Source organism: Dryobates pubescens, chromosome 21 (genome assembly GCF_014839835.1).
Source record: "Dryobates pubescens isolate bDryPub1 chromosome 21, bDryPub1.pri, whole genome shotgun sequence".
In the NCBI taxonomy this organism is placed as follows: Eukaryota; Metazoa; Chordata; class Aves; order Piciformes; family Picidae; genus Dryobates; species Dryobates pubescens.
The window spans coordinates 17,953,507-17,968,688 of NC_071632.1; positions in this window are offsets into that span (position 1 = coordinate 17,953,507).

Genomic DNA, 15,182 nt, shown 5'->3' on the forward strand with positions numbered 1-15,182 from the left:
AGATGTTCAACCAAATTGAAGAAACCTCAGCAATCTCCTGGGGAATGAAATAATGTATTCCATTAGTGAAGCCTGTTTGTTTAATTTTGCACCCCAGAGAGCATTTTAAAATGCTTTAAATTGTTTACCTTGACATCCTTGACATCCTTGGCTACAGATGGGCATGTCCCAAAACTATGGCATGAGTGTGAGATAAAAGTCTACACAGTAGGTAACTGGGCCAACTTTTCATGTAACTTATAAATCCCAAGGCAGATCCCCCCCAGATTGCAATATTGACTTGAAAATTATTAAAGGGAAAGAGAATCTTTTGTTCCCTTGATGCCTTTTAGCTTTTCTTTGGAACCTCTTTTCTAAAATGTGGTACAAACTAATATCTTCACAGGAATTCCAAAGAAGGAGTGAGTAAACTCAATAGCTGCAAGGATATGTGGTTTTTCAAGCTAGAAGAGGCTGTTTTAAATCATGTGGCTTGAGTGCTTCTTCCTAACACAGACCAGCATATCTGAGGCAGTAATTCCTGTGGTGAGTTTAATAACATCTGGTTGAGATGACCCCGGAGTTTCTTAACTGGGTTTCAGAAGAGGCCTATTCATCTCAGCCTTGGCTTCTTATCAGTATATAGGTTATTGCATGAAATATTCCTGGTGTATCAATAACAAAAGGAATTTTCAGGGATACCTCAGAAAGGGGAAACCCTGAATTTCATCAGAGGTTGACCTCAGACCTGAGCAACACGAAGAGCTTTAAAGCCTGTTTATCAAAGGGTGTCTCCGCAATCACAGAGATGAAGAGGTGGGTAACGAGGAAGATCTCCTCTTAAGCTTTTCAGACTTGCCTGGTATGCACATTTTCCATCTCATTTTCCATCCCTTAGAAAGCCTAATGCGTGGTGAGAATATCAGCCTGGCTTACAAAGCAAGAACAGTTTGTTCTGAGCTGTTCCACACGCTGCTCCCTCTGTTTGCTTCGTGTTATCAGCACACTGGCTTTGGGCTTGAGGTGCTCAAAATTAATCACTGTGCAGGCAAACGGGCTGGCTGCAGAAGCTTGCAGGGTTTGCCTCTCAGGGTGGATTTGCTTTGGAGGCCAAGTAAAAAGTTGCCAAGCAGCTGCCAGAACTGATGGATAGAAAGCAATTGCAGGAATGTCCAGAAATATTTCATTGTTCTTTAGTTGTTTAAACAAATAGATACAGGATGAACTCCAGGTTGTGCTGGGTGTGGTCATTGCCCAAGACGGGGGAGTTTGCAAATGTGACTTTATTAATAGTAATATCATTATTATTTCCTGTGTTTCTGCATTGCTGGTTGTTGGAAAATCCCAACCATACCACAGCTTTAGGTTTTGTTGCTGCTGTTGAAAGAAATGATTCCAATCAAGACATGGGTTCGAGAAATCATTTGTAGGAGACTGAGACCTTGTGGATAACAATCAAATCACTTCACTCTGCTGCAGTGACTGCTGAAGGTTAGAAAGAGAAAGAATAGAAATACAAATAGAAATATAGAAATAGAAATGGAAATAGAAATAGAAATAGAAATAGAAATAGAAATAGAAATAGAAATAGAAATAGAAATAGAAATAGAAATAGAAATAGAAATAGAAATAGAAATAGAAATAGAAATAGAAATAGAACTAACCAGGTTGGAAGAGACCTTTGAGATCATCGAGTCCAACCTGTCATCCAACACTATCTAATCAAGTAAACCATGGCACTGAGCACCCCATCCAGTCTCTTCCTAAACACCTCCAGTGATCTCCTGATACCACAAAAAAAGGGAGTATTTCCATCACAAAAGAGAAATTCCACAGGTTTTGTTGTCTTTTATAGTTGAAAGTTAACTAGGCCAACACGTAAGGACACACCATGTGAGTGCTTTGTATAGGTACCAATATTTTCCACTCACAGCTTGTGAGTTGAGTAGGTTTCATACCAGGCTGTTTTCTGGAACAAGGTTCTTCACAGAAAGACTGACTGGCCAGTGGAATGTGTTGCCCAGGGAGGTGGTGGAGTCACCCTCCCTGGAGGTGTTCATAAAAGGATTGGATGTGGCACTTGGAGCCATGGTTTAGTTGTCAGGAGGTGTTAGGTATTGGATAACAGGTTGGACTTGATGATCTCTCAGGTCTTTTCCAACCTGGCTGATTCCATGATTCTATGAAATATCCCTTCCAGTGGGTTTGACTGAATGGCAAAAGAAAGTGAAAGGAAAAGTTGTCCACCTGGAGTTTCTCACACACATAAACTGCACAAGGAACACCAGCAGTTCAGCCACCGTTTTGCCTTGGATATAATGGGTATTTATTTACAAAATGAAGAAAAATAATGCAATCATGGAATCATAGAATTGTTTTCATTGGGAAAGACCTGTAAGAATCTCAAGCCCAATCTTTATCCCAGCACTGCCAGGTCACCACTATATCATGTATCTCAGTACCGCATCTACATAGCTTTTAAACCCCTCCAGGGATGTGGACTCCACCATTGCCCTGAAGAGCCTGTTCCAGGGCTTGAAAATCCTTTCTATAGAGAATTTTTTCCTAATGTCCAACCTAAAACTCTCCTAGCACAAACTGAGGCTCTTTCATCTTGTTTTATTGCTTATTACTTGGGAGAAGAGAGCAACCCTCACCTCACCTCATTACAGTCTCCTTTCAGGTAGTTATAGAGAGCCAGAAGGTCTCTCCTGGGCCACCTTTTCTCCAGGCTGAGCAATCCCACTTCTCTCAGCTGCTTCTCATAAGACTTATGTGCTACAGCCATCATCTTTGTGTCTGGAGTAAATCATTGTGGTTGATACATGAGGGCTGGTTACTCAGGTTGTGGTGCTGTGACCAGATTGTGTCCTCGTGAAACCTGGACATTTGTTTGTATAGATTGAATGCAGTTTTACTGACCAACACCTTCCCTTTTTTTGACCTATGCTTAATGCATCTAATCCTGTGCCTGTGATGATGTCCTAAGAGCCCAAATAATTTTCCTTCTTTCTACTTCTTCTGGCAAAAAAATATTTAGTCTCTCAAGTAACAGTTCTGTCTTTAGTTATCCAGTAGGAGTGGCTTCCTCTGAGATTTATCTCCCTCCACATCTGCTTCAGTGACCACTGCAGTCCCACCTGGCCAGGAGTCTTGCCTAACTCACAGTGAAGCCAACAGGATCCATTTCACAGTCTTCAGTGGCCAGCTTTGATTACCCTCTGAAGACTAAAAGACAAACATAAATAAAAATGTTAAACTATCACCCCATTAACGACACAGAGTGAAGCATCAGGAAGGTATTTATTTCACATTAAGGATAAAAGTGTCAGAGAAGCCAGAATCATTAAATCTGACAGAACATTAACAGCTAGAAATGATTTGGAGGAGGTTGTCAGGGAAGTCCCAAGACTGAAATATAAATTATGTTGAAACGTTGCCTATTCAGTGATAAGTTAGTGCTCAGAAACAAAACAGCTGTGCAGTTTCCTCAGACTGATAAGTCCTGAAGCAATTCCATATGACTTTACAGCTGCTTCTATCAAGATATCTTTCGTCTGATGTCTGTCCCACCCCTGGAATGGGTTTTAATAAATGCACTGAAAAGAACTGGAACAACATCAGAAGGTGATTCATGGGCAAAAGCCACGTGTAGTGGGTACACAAGCTTGTTTGGGCCCTTGGCTCTCTGGTTGCAGACCAGAGTCTAGAGATAGATGGGTCAGTGTGGGTGCACTAGAAAGAAAGACCGGAAAGAAGACAAGTATTGCTCCTTTGCCTCATGACTTTTGATTGTCTTCACAGTTTCAGAGTATCACCAAGGTTGGAAGAGACCTCAAAGATCATCAAGTCCAACCTGTCACCACAGACCCAATGACTTAATCATAGCACCAAGTGCTATGTCCAATCCCCTCTTGAATACCTCCAGGGACGGTGACTCCACCACCTCCCTGGGCAGCACATTCCAATGGCTAACAACTCTCTCTTTGAAGAATTTTCTCCTCACCTCCAGCCTAAACCTCCCCTGGCACAGCTCGAGACTGTGTCCTCTTGTTCTGGTGCTGGTTGCCTGGGAGAAGAGACCAGCCCCCTCCTGGCTACAACCTCCTTTCAGGTAGTTGTAGACAGCAAGAAGGTCTCCCCTGAGCCTCCCCTTCTCCAGGCTAAACAACCCCAGCTCCCTCAGCCTCTCCTCATAGGGCTTGTGCTCAAGGCCTCTCCCCAGCCTCGTTGCCCTTCTCTGGACACCTTCAAGTGTCTCAATGTCCTTCTTAAACTGAGGGTCCCAGAACTGGACACAGTTGTTGACTTGAACAGAGTTTCTGAATGCTTTTGAAGGCAAAATACATGTTCAGAGCAGTGAATATTAAAGTCTTTGCTACTGGATCACCCAGAAAAAGCTCTAAGAGCTCTGTGGTTCCATGAATTGCATTTACAAGAAACCCTTGACCCAAGACACAAGGACACAAGGACTGGCACAGTGCAAAATCCCATCCAGACAGAAGTTAGAAATGTGCCTCTGTTCATCTCTCCCTTCTTTTCCTTGGCTACACAAATTCCCAGTGGTTTGTCAAGCCATTTGTATTTTATTTTAAAGCACAAGGTTCAATCAGTCAGTGACCACTGAAATGCTTCCAAATACCAGTTCAACCCCAGCCTGAAATATGCTATTTTTTTCCTTTCTCTGAAACCTTCAAAACAATGTAAGAAATCTACTTTCACTCTGCATCCTCAACAAGGGCATGGAACACTGATTAATTTCTGCTTCTCATCTTCTAGGACCCCTTTTTGCCCTTCTCACATCCTATTTCCATGCATTGCCAGAGAAACTGCTATTGAGACTATTTTGCTCTAGCTTAAAGAAAAAGTGCAGCAAAATCAAGGAGTGCTTTTCAAGGAGCTGTTAGAGCAGTCATTTAATGATATGACCCCAGAAAATCAAATTGGTTCTTCCTAAGCCTGGATTCTTGTGACCTTGCACAAGCGGAGTTCTGCTATGCTAGGAGACACAAAGCAGAGGGTGGGCTCGCCACATAGCAAGGAATGCCTCAGTGTATTGTTTGCATGGCATGGTGTTGCCCTAAAGAAAGTTTATATGTTATTTAATCTCTCTAAATATAGGCTTTGCTGTAGACCATGTCCTGCTGTGGTCAGTGGCAGAATAACTAAATGTGAATCTGCAGTTTGTAGTGTGCAGGAGAACTGCACTGGGAAGGAGCAGCTCTGCAGAGTACTGATGATAGGATAGGATAGGATAGGATAGGATAGGATAGGATAGGATAGGATAGAATGGAATGGAATGGAATGGAATGGAATGGAATGGAATGGAATGGAATGGAATGGAATGGAATGGAATGGAATGGAATGGAATAAACCAGGTTGGAAGAGACCTTCAAGATCATCACGTCCAACCTATCATCCAACACCACCTAATCAACTAAACCATGGCACCAAGCACCCTATCAGGTCTCCTCCTAAACACCTCCAATGATGGTGACTCCACCACCTCCCTGGGCAGCCCATTCCAATGGGCAATCACTCTCTCTATGAAGAATTTCTTCCTAACATCCAGTCTAAACCTCCCCTGGAGCAGCTTGAGACTGTGTCTTCTTGAATCAAAGGGCCAGGGCCAAGATATTCACACTGCAGGCAGAGTCAAGCTGACAATCACTTGGAAAAGAACCAGCCCTTGGAGTAAGTTGCTATATAATAGCCCATTCATTAATGTTCTGGATTTAGAGAATGGATTACAGCCTCCCAAATACAATGCAAGAAGGACAGGCTGACAGCTCCAGCTGCTTTCTCCAATGACAATGTGTTTTCTCTGTTATTCTTCCACAGGACCCCAAAACAGATAGCTTCATTGTTTTCTTCTCTTGGTTCATTTCCATTTATTGTACTGGGAAAAAAAAATCTATGCTGGAAAATAATATCACCTGGAGCTCCCAACTTACTATTCTTGCATTCTATATGTTCTCAGTTTTGACAGCCATCACTTGTTTGCATCTATTGCTTATTATTTGCAGTTATTGCTTATTCACATCTGCCTAAACAGGTTCAAAATTGGACCTTGGGCAGCTGGCTTCACATTTTCAGGTGGTAAAGGAAAAATGCAGCTGGAAACTGTAAGTTCACCAAGTTTATATCTAGCCAATTATTTTGTTCTAAATTTAACCTGTGGTAAGCAAAAAGAAAATAAGAAATGAAAATAGCCTGGATATTTTGAGTTTGCTGTGTTTTTGTTCTTATGAATAACTGGTATATTACTTTGCCAAATGGCACTGCAAATCCATGATGGAAAACGTTATGCAGAGCCTTCAGAATAGATACAGAGCCTCATGGAAGAGAACACTTGGTTTGAAACTGGTGCAGCTCAGAATTGAGGGATTTAGTGTTGGTGGAATAACGAAGGATGTGAAATGTATGGGAAATATCAACACAATAATCTTGAAATACAGACAGAGAATCCACAGAAAGATTATTGCTTATTTTTAATACTTAATACTTACATATGACTCTGTGGCTGGAAAAACTCTTGTGAACTACATTACTCTAAGGGTAAAACACCTAGATGGAGACAGGCTGGAATGACCTCACTGAAACAAGAAAGGGTTAACATTTTTGGGGAAAAAACTGAAAAGAAATAAAGAAATTACACAAGGAACCTTACCTGACAAGAGCTGAGGGGCCTAAAAGCATTACAGTAAAGAAAAAGGGCCTTGGTGCTGTTAATGCTGTGGAATATAATCAACAGGGTGGAAGAAAAATGGAAGAAAAAAATGTAATTTAAATGTCATGACATCAATAACTTCATAATAATGAGACCTGACCCATCCTGGAACAGTTTTCCAAGGGCAGTAAATAACAATTAAGAGAGCTATGCTCAGGCTGGATAGAGGAGGATAAAAATACTGTAGTATGTAAGTGTGCAGTGGGGGTATAAACATTACAACTAAAGCAGTCTCATAAAGGGCTGAAGTGAATGTATGTATTTTCTCCATGTTTGACTCCAGGTAGCATTTTTGAGAAGTTTCTTGGAAGAAGGAATCAACTGACCCTTCAAAAGGACTCTTTCAGTTTTGTATATAATTGGAATCCATCTGTAACATTTAGCTGTTGAACAAAACCTCATATATATATATATATATATATATACTGATTGTACTTCCCTTGGAAGGTCTCCAGGGCAATGAGGATGGGGAGAGGCCTCGAGCACAAGCCCTATGAGGAGAGGCTGAGGGAGCTGGGGTTGCTTAACCTGGAGAAGAGGAGGCTCAAGGGAGACCTTTTTGGTCTCTACAACTACCTGAAAGGAGGTTGTAGCCAGGAGGGGGTTGGTCTCCTCTCCCAGACAACCAGCACTAGAGCAAGAGGACACGGTCTCAACCTGTGCCAGGGGAGGTTTAGGCTGGAGGTGAGGAGGAAGTTCTTCCCAGAAAGAGAGATTGGCCATTGGAATGTGCTGCCCAGGGAGGTGGTGGAGTCACCATCACTGGAGGTGTTTAGGAAGAGACTGGATGGGGCGCTTGGTGCCATGGTTTAGTTGATTAGATGGTGTTGGATGATAGGTTGGATGCGACGATCTTGAAGGTCTTTTCCAACCTGGTTTATTCTGTTCTATTCCATTCCATTCCATTCCATTCCATTCCATTCCATTCCATTCCATCCTATCCTATCCTATCCTATCCTATCTTGGAGGTCCTTTCTGGCCTGGATGATTCTAAGATTCTATGCTGGGTTTCACCTCTGAAGCTAAGGCACTTATAATTAGCTATCTGCATCTAGATGACTACATAGAACAGTTCTCCATCTCCCATTACAATTTCTGGATGTCCAATCAGCATAATCAGTGAAGTCTAGAGTATTATCCAACTGATCAGATGGCTCTTCTGGTTTTACAATTTGGTTCAGTTGTCTACAGATAAAGTCTAGTGTTGCCTGGGATGACACAGGAGTGGTGGCCACTAGGGAGGAGCTACAAATTAATGGACTAGTAACTGATTATCAAATCAGAGAAGGAATCACAAATGACCTTGACACAAAAATGTGTCACCTTGATGCCTATATTAAGCTAGCTGAATTAAATCTCAGGTCTCAACTAAATGTAATGGGATCATAGGCACCTGGTTTACATATAGACATGAACACTGAGTGCAAGGTCCTACACGTGGGTCAGGCTAATCCCAGGCCCAGATGAGATCTGCCCTGTGGATGGACAGAAAAAATTCCAGCAACATATGAGCTGGAACAAGGTGGGGTGGCTAATGACAATGCAGCTTTCCCCAGTAACATAAAAACTTTGACAGCCATGAAACTTTACATGTTATCTCCAGTTCCTCAAAGGGAGGAGAAAAGAAGCAGTCACACTGACCAGGATGAGAATTCAGAGTGAACAGGTCTGTATTCCACCTGCCCAGGGGTGGCAGTTGGAAAATGAGACTGTGTGAGTTAAGATGTAGAAGGGGAAACATGAGGTAAGCGTTGATGTGAGTCATTCAGACACACCATTAATTATGTTTCCAACCCTGGAATGAGATTGTGTCAGTCCTGTATATTTGTTGAGGTGGAAAGTGCTAGCACAAGCCTCTGTGTTAGAGAGGCTTCCAAAGGGAATTAGGTGAGGCTGAAGAGATTCCTTATGGTTTAGTTACACTTTATCCTCTCCTGGTAAGAGACTATAGGACAAATGTTGACTGGGTGTGATGTAAAGCTTAGGATTCACCTTACCTTCACCAGTCTGAAAACAAAGGAGCAGGTTCCTCTTCAGGGAGCTGGCACTTGCAGAGAAAGGTTTGTGTCACCTCTTTGAATGCTGTACTGAGACAGAGTAGATTGCCAGCTGACTATGGCACTCATTATCTATTGTCAATAACAGAGGCCCACACAATCTCTGCACACCTGGGTGCTGATTTGAAATTCCCACATGTGGCAATCAGCCCTTTAAGCTGGAAAACTGTTTATCATTGGGTAGCTGAGATATCCACATAAGGCTGGAAGATGTGGCAGTTCTGCCATAGCTGCTGGAGGGCAGGCAAGAGACTGAAGTGCATAGCATGGTGCCAGGTAGTTAAGTTTAGGCACCCTGCACTGGTTTGTAGGGGCCTAACTCCTCAGAGTCCAATGACAATGTTGTCTAAATTCATTGGTCAGTATGAATACTCCATGCACTGAGTTCCTGATCTAAATCTGCAAATCCACCAATATTTTTCTACCACTACATCCACTCCAGCTGGGATTGCATCACAGGGACTGATGTAGAGGGATTCTGTGTTTTATTTTATAATGACATCACAAAGATAATTGTGTTTCATATCTTGTTCCACACTTACCCTACAGAATTCTCCCTCAGAGACCACAAGTGTGGAAGGTGGTCCTAAAGCATTGAAAATCTTTCACAGGCTTTAAGTCCTTTAAAACATTCTCAGCTGCGAAGAGGCATGAGGCAGACCACGAAGTTTTCAAACCAGAATCAAGGACAGTGCTGGAAATCTTCTGGGCTTCTCTTCTTCACCTCTCTAAACTGGATACCCAAGTGCTCTTGGGTAGGCTTTCCCCATCTGCTACTGATGGGAAACATATGTGCAGAAAATACACTGGAGAAGCAGTTCAAGAACATGTTATTCTAGGAGAAACACTGTTTATGCAATCCTGCCAAAGATATTAAGACTTCAGGTAATTGGCAATGCATGTGGTCTCTGGGAAATTCAGCACCCACCACTGTGCAAGAGAAAAGTGCTTAAGTACTACAGATTGCTATCATTATGTGCCATTGATCCCCTCTCTCATAGCTTTTATGGTTAGAGTGGGCCACTCAGAGCATCTACCCTGGAAAATTCAAATGTACATTTTTAAACCCAACAGTTTCAGCTGGGATTCAACTACACTGTGAGATCCTGAACCCACACCTCTCATGCCCTCATTCCTGTCCTTACCATGAGTGAAAAACATAACACTGGAATTGCTGAAAAGTTCTGAGGCATTGCTGAGCACATAGGAAGAGAGGAGTGTGAGCCTTGAGCTCCAGCCATTCCCCACCCACTATCCAGATAATGTGCACACAGTGCAGTAAGGCAGAGAAATAATTTCACCAGTGGCTTGTTCTGCAAGACTGGTTCTAGTTCAGAGGCTCAGGGGTGAGCTCATTGCTCTCTACAACTACCTGAAAGGTGGTTGTAGCCAGGAAGGGGTTGGTCTCTTCTCTCTAGCAACCAGCACCAGAACAAGGGGACACAGTCTCAAGCTGTGCCAGGGGAAGTTTAGACTGGAGGTGAGGAGAAAGTTCTTCACCGAGAGAGTCATTCATCATTGGAATGTGCTGCCCAGGGAGGTGGTGGAGTCACCATCCCTGGAGGTGTTCAAGAGAGGATTGCACGTGGCCCTTGGTGCCATGGTCTGGTCATGAGGTCTGTGGTGACAGGTTGGACTCCATCTTTGAGGTCTCTTCCAACCTTTGTGATACTGTGATCCTTGTGGTCCCTTCCAACCCTGACTGATTCTATGATTCTAAGTCCCAGTGCACTGCTGGTTTGGGGAGCAGCTATTTAGAAAAGACCTGCTGAACTTCTGCTAATGTTTGCATCTCAGATAATTTGTACTTCAGCAGCACTAGCCAAAACTGGCCAAAGGCAAGCAACAAAGTCCAGCTTTTTTATTTCCCCTGAGGTTCTCGCTCTCAGATAAGCTGACATTTCTCTTTCCATCATATTCAACCCTAGCATAATTCTAATATGAAACATACCCTGCTGAGCCAAGCTTTGCAATGATTGTTTGCCTGGTCATTAGCTTTCCATCCCTAGCTCTTCATTTGTCTGGATCTGTGGTGGTGGATAACCAAAGAAAACAGGATCACACCCTCTTCCAGATCTGCAGATGCTTTGCTAATAGAATTGCCACTGCTCTGTGACAATGGCAAGTGTCCCTGACTTATAAGGAGTCCAGCTGTGCTCTAAGAAGCTTGGAGGCTTTGAATTCCAGAACAACTGATATAAGAATCCCTCCTAGGTACTCTTTACATTCCTGCTGTCTCCCCACTTGTCCAAGCTACACGTGGACTGAAACCTGCCAAGTTCTACTATGTGTGTCAGCTTTCAGAACACAGAAAATTGTCTGTGGAGAAGAGGTTTAGACTGAATGTTAGGAAAAAATTCTTCACTGAAAGGGTTGTCAAGCCCTGGAACAGGCTGCCCAGGGCAGAGGTGGAGTCACTAGGGCTGGAGATATTTAAAAGATGTGTAGACGTGGCACTGAGGGACGTGGGTTAGTGATGGAATTGTCAGTGAGAGCTTCACAGGTAACTCCATTAACAGGTATCCACAATGCCAATTTATATGCCTACTGCTGGCTTGATTTTACTTTGGTTTTGCCTTGTGAGCCTTATTAGCCTGGGGAAGAGAGGGCTGACAGGGGATCTGATCAATGTTTACAAATACCTTAAGGGTGGGTGTCGAGAAGGTGGGTCCCCTCTCTCTTCACTTGTGTCTAATGATAGGAGGAAGGTCAGTGGATGCAAACTAGAACAAAGGGGTTGCACGTCAACCTGGTTTATTCTATTCTATTCTATTCTATTCTATTCTATTCTATTCTATTCTATTCTATTCTATTCTATTCTATTCTACTCTATAAGAGGAAAAATTTCTTTACTGCAGGAGTGACAGAGTCCTGGAACAGGCTGCCCAGAGAGGTTGTGGAATCTACTCTGGAGTCTTTCCAAGCCCACCTGGATGTGATCCTGTGCAACCTGCTTTGTCAGGGGAATAGAACTAGATGATCTCCAGAGGTCACTTCCAACCCCTACCACTCTGTGATCCTGTGATTCTGTTCCTCAGAATCTCTTCTTTCTTTCAAAATAATCTTGGGGCATGTGGCCACATTCCTAGCTTTAATTTCCTTTCTGGGAATTGAATAGATCAGTGCAATAACTGTGTGCTTATGTGTTGTAATTGGCTAAACAGTAATGAGCACATACAGAGGTAGCATTTGAACCACTCACAGCTAGCCTGAAAGTCCTACTGGAAGAAAAAGCTTGGAAAACTGCATGGTATAAACACACAATTTCACATCAGCACATAAATACTTTGCCTGGAATTTCTGAGAGCTCTGCAAACCCTGATGGGGGGCAGGAGAGGGTGCTGGTATAATTATCGCAGCCTTCATTGAATGAAGAGAATGACCACACAAATTAAAGGTGTGTCCAGCTGTCTCCATGCCACGTTAGCCAGAGTGGGTTCCTCTCTGGCTGTCTCTTACCAGTCACTAAGGGAAAGTTTCTACCCAGCTAGGTGAGACACACCACCACACGATGTGCACGTTCCTCATCTATTTCTGGCCAAGCCGAAGAGTTTATTTTAAGTCACTGCTTTGTGAGTACCTTTGAATCTCTTCTGACCACAGTTTACCTTTGGGATGGGGACTGTCCAGTGCAGAAGTGGCACTAGATGCAAGAATGGACAGGTGTGTACAGGCAAGCTCATTGTATGTCACTTTCTGAAAGTGATTCATGTCATGCTGATGTGTGGCAGAGGGAAGGTAGATCTTCAGGCTGGAGGTCATTGGATTTCCTCTAAATCCACCCTCCTGATGAAAAGTAGCATGAAGAGTCTTCAGTATTTTCATTTGCAGATCATGAGGAGATTTGCAGGAGGCCAGATATATGACAAGTGGCCGTGCCTTCTTCTGCCATGGTCATGCAATCCCAAATACTGCTGAATGCAGTCAGTATGAGACTCAGTGTGAAAAATACAGGTCTTAGCTAAAGGCTTTGCAGGTGTTTTGCTTACATGTGCCTCCATACCTGGGCCACAGAGGTCTGCAGTCTGCTAAGTAACTTGACAACAGTGTTCTTGAAGTTCAGTAGATTTACTGGTGTGTGTGTGTGTTCTGGTTAATCATGTGGCTAATTGTAGAGCTTCCTGCTGAAATATGACTGCTAGGAAGCTGATTCAGTCTATAGTAGTTCATGTCCACATGACTCTAACCCATTCCCAGCTGATTTTGTGCAGTCAGAGTTGACAATATTGACAGCTCTTCCTTCTGCTTCCCCACTGCCAACCTGCCCTACACTTGCTCCTGGAGAAGCATGGTAGGTCTTGAAAATAATCTGTGCCACAAACATGCACAACAGTTCTAGATATCAAAGTTCACTTTGAAGTAAAGATCTGGTGATGTGATCAATGATGTCTACGGTGTCATACATCCAAAGTGGATGTATAAACAGATTCAGAGTCTAGTGCCAAAGCTGCCTGGTTTTTAACCACTGACTGTGAGGGAAGCAAGTGCAACTAAAGTGATGAAGTTGGATGAGGTGAATCCCACTGTTGCTAAGGATTTGGTCTTGTTTTAAAAGTCATGCAAGTGAGTGTCTCTCCAAAGGAGGCAGCTTTATGGACCATAAAATCTTTACCACTGCCTGCTCTCCTGACACACAGCATGTAGTGCTAGACAAAGAGTACAGAAAAGTTGGCTTAAAGGTGAGTTGCAATAGGTATGTTGCCTCCTGACCTTAGTCTAACTGATTTTTCTGCTCTTGTAAGCAAATGAAGGATTATGATACTAACATAAGTTACTGACTGTTGGAAAAGCACAACTGAGAGTTAGTTAGCAACAGCTCCTGGCTTAATTGAGGATGTTATTGAGATGGTGGCTTTGCTGGGATCTTGTTCTGGTGTGTTGCTTTCAATTTTTTATGTCTTGAGTGATGGAGCAGTGAACTGATGTAAAGCTGCAAGCATTACTGAATTAGAAGGGTCATCAACACTCTGGAGGTGAAAGGTTAGAATTTAGGATGAGCCTTGTGAATTGTAAAACTGTCTGAAGTACAAAGGAGGTTATCCTATATATATATATATATATATATATATATATATATATATATATATATATATATAAATAGTTGTCTGTTGCAGAAAGACTAAGTTCCCAAGATGATCCATGTAGTATGAAGTTCTGCACAGCGTTCTCTAAGGCATGCAAACACACTCTGCCTGTGGCTGCTGTTGGTTTATTGCTTTATTTCTGCAGCCTGTATTAAGCTGATGAGTTCCTTTGCTGCTGTGATGTGATCTCACAGATTTGACAAGTCCGGCTGACACTTCCCAGACTGTGGGGTTGTGATAAACCTGACAAAGTTCACCACAATACTTTTTGCTGCTTGGGAAATAGGTCACAAGTTTCACCTCAATGTCTCTCTGTTGTTTTCATATCAGCTTAACATCCAGTGCCCTCTAACATTTGGCAGTTGAGAGAAATCCACTGCTATAAAGAAGCCTCTGATGTTGAATCAGCACCTCGGACTGTGCCAAAGACAAGCTGTGAGGCTGAGCAGTTGAGCTGTGGTGATGCACAGCATAGAGCATACAGCAGTGAGGAAATCTGGGCAGAAAAAAGTCGTGAAAATTACATTAAAAGAAGCCTCCCTCAAAACAACCAAATAAATCAGCATTGCTCCAGTGGAGCTTTGCATCCTTGTGGCAGCAGAAGGCTGGACCTGATTTCTCCCACATGTTAAAAAAACCCCTAAGCAAACTGTGATCCATACTGCAAACTTTCCTATAGCAATAACAATGGTTTATTCACCTCCTGTGTTTGTAATGAACCACCGAGGCTTTCATTAGCACAGTCACTGATGTGTCATGCCCAGTATTCCTGGCAGACTTGCTATTTTATGTAACACAATGTGCAGGGTGGAAAAGAGAAAGGAAAAAAAAAAAAGAAAGAAAGAATTGGTCAACCTCCCAGTGATGCACTGGGCACAGGAAACTCCAAAGGACAATTGTTGCTAAATATGGTCACTCAGAAAAAAAACCAAGATCATAAAATAATTGGCATTTAACCCTTGATGTGGCAGCATTTTTCCATATCACCAGCAAAAGCAAACCTTTCGTGAGGCAGCTGTGTTTAAATAAGACACGGGTGAGAGGTTTGGTTTGGAGAAAGATGTAAGATTGTTCTCCCATTTGATGGGAAGGGATTCGTCCCCATTTCTCACAAAAACCCCAACTTGTTCCCAAGGTGCATTCACACTGGTTTGGTTAACATCCTCTGCTACTAAAAGAGGGACAGGGCTTGGTATATTAAAGGCTGCTGCAAGTTGCCTGCTGCTAAGCAGCAGAGCGTGTGGTTTCTCTCTCTGACATGAGCCTGGGGAGAAGAAATGCCTAATTTGGAAGATGCCTTCAGATAAAAGATGATCCTGATGGGAGCCAACT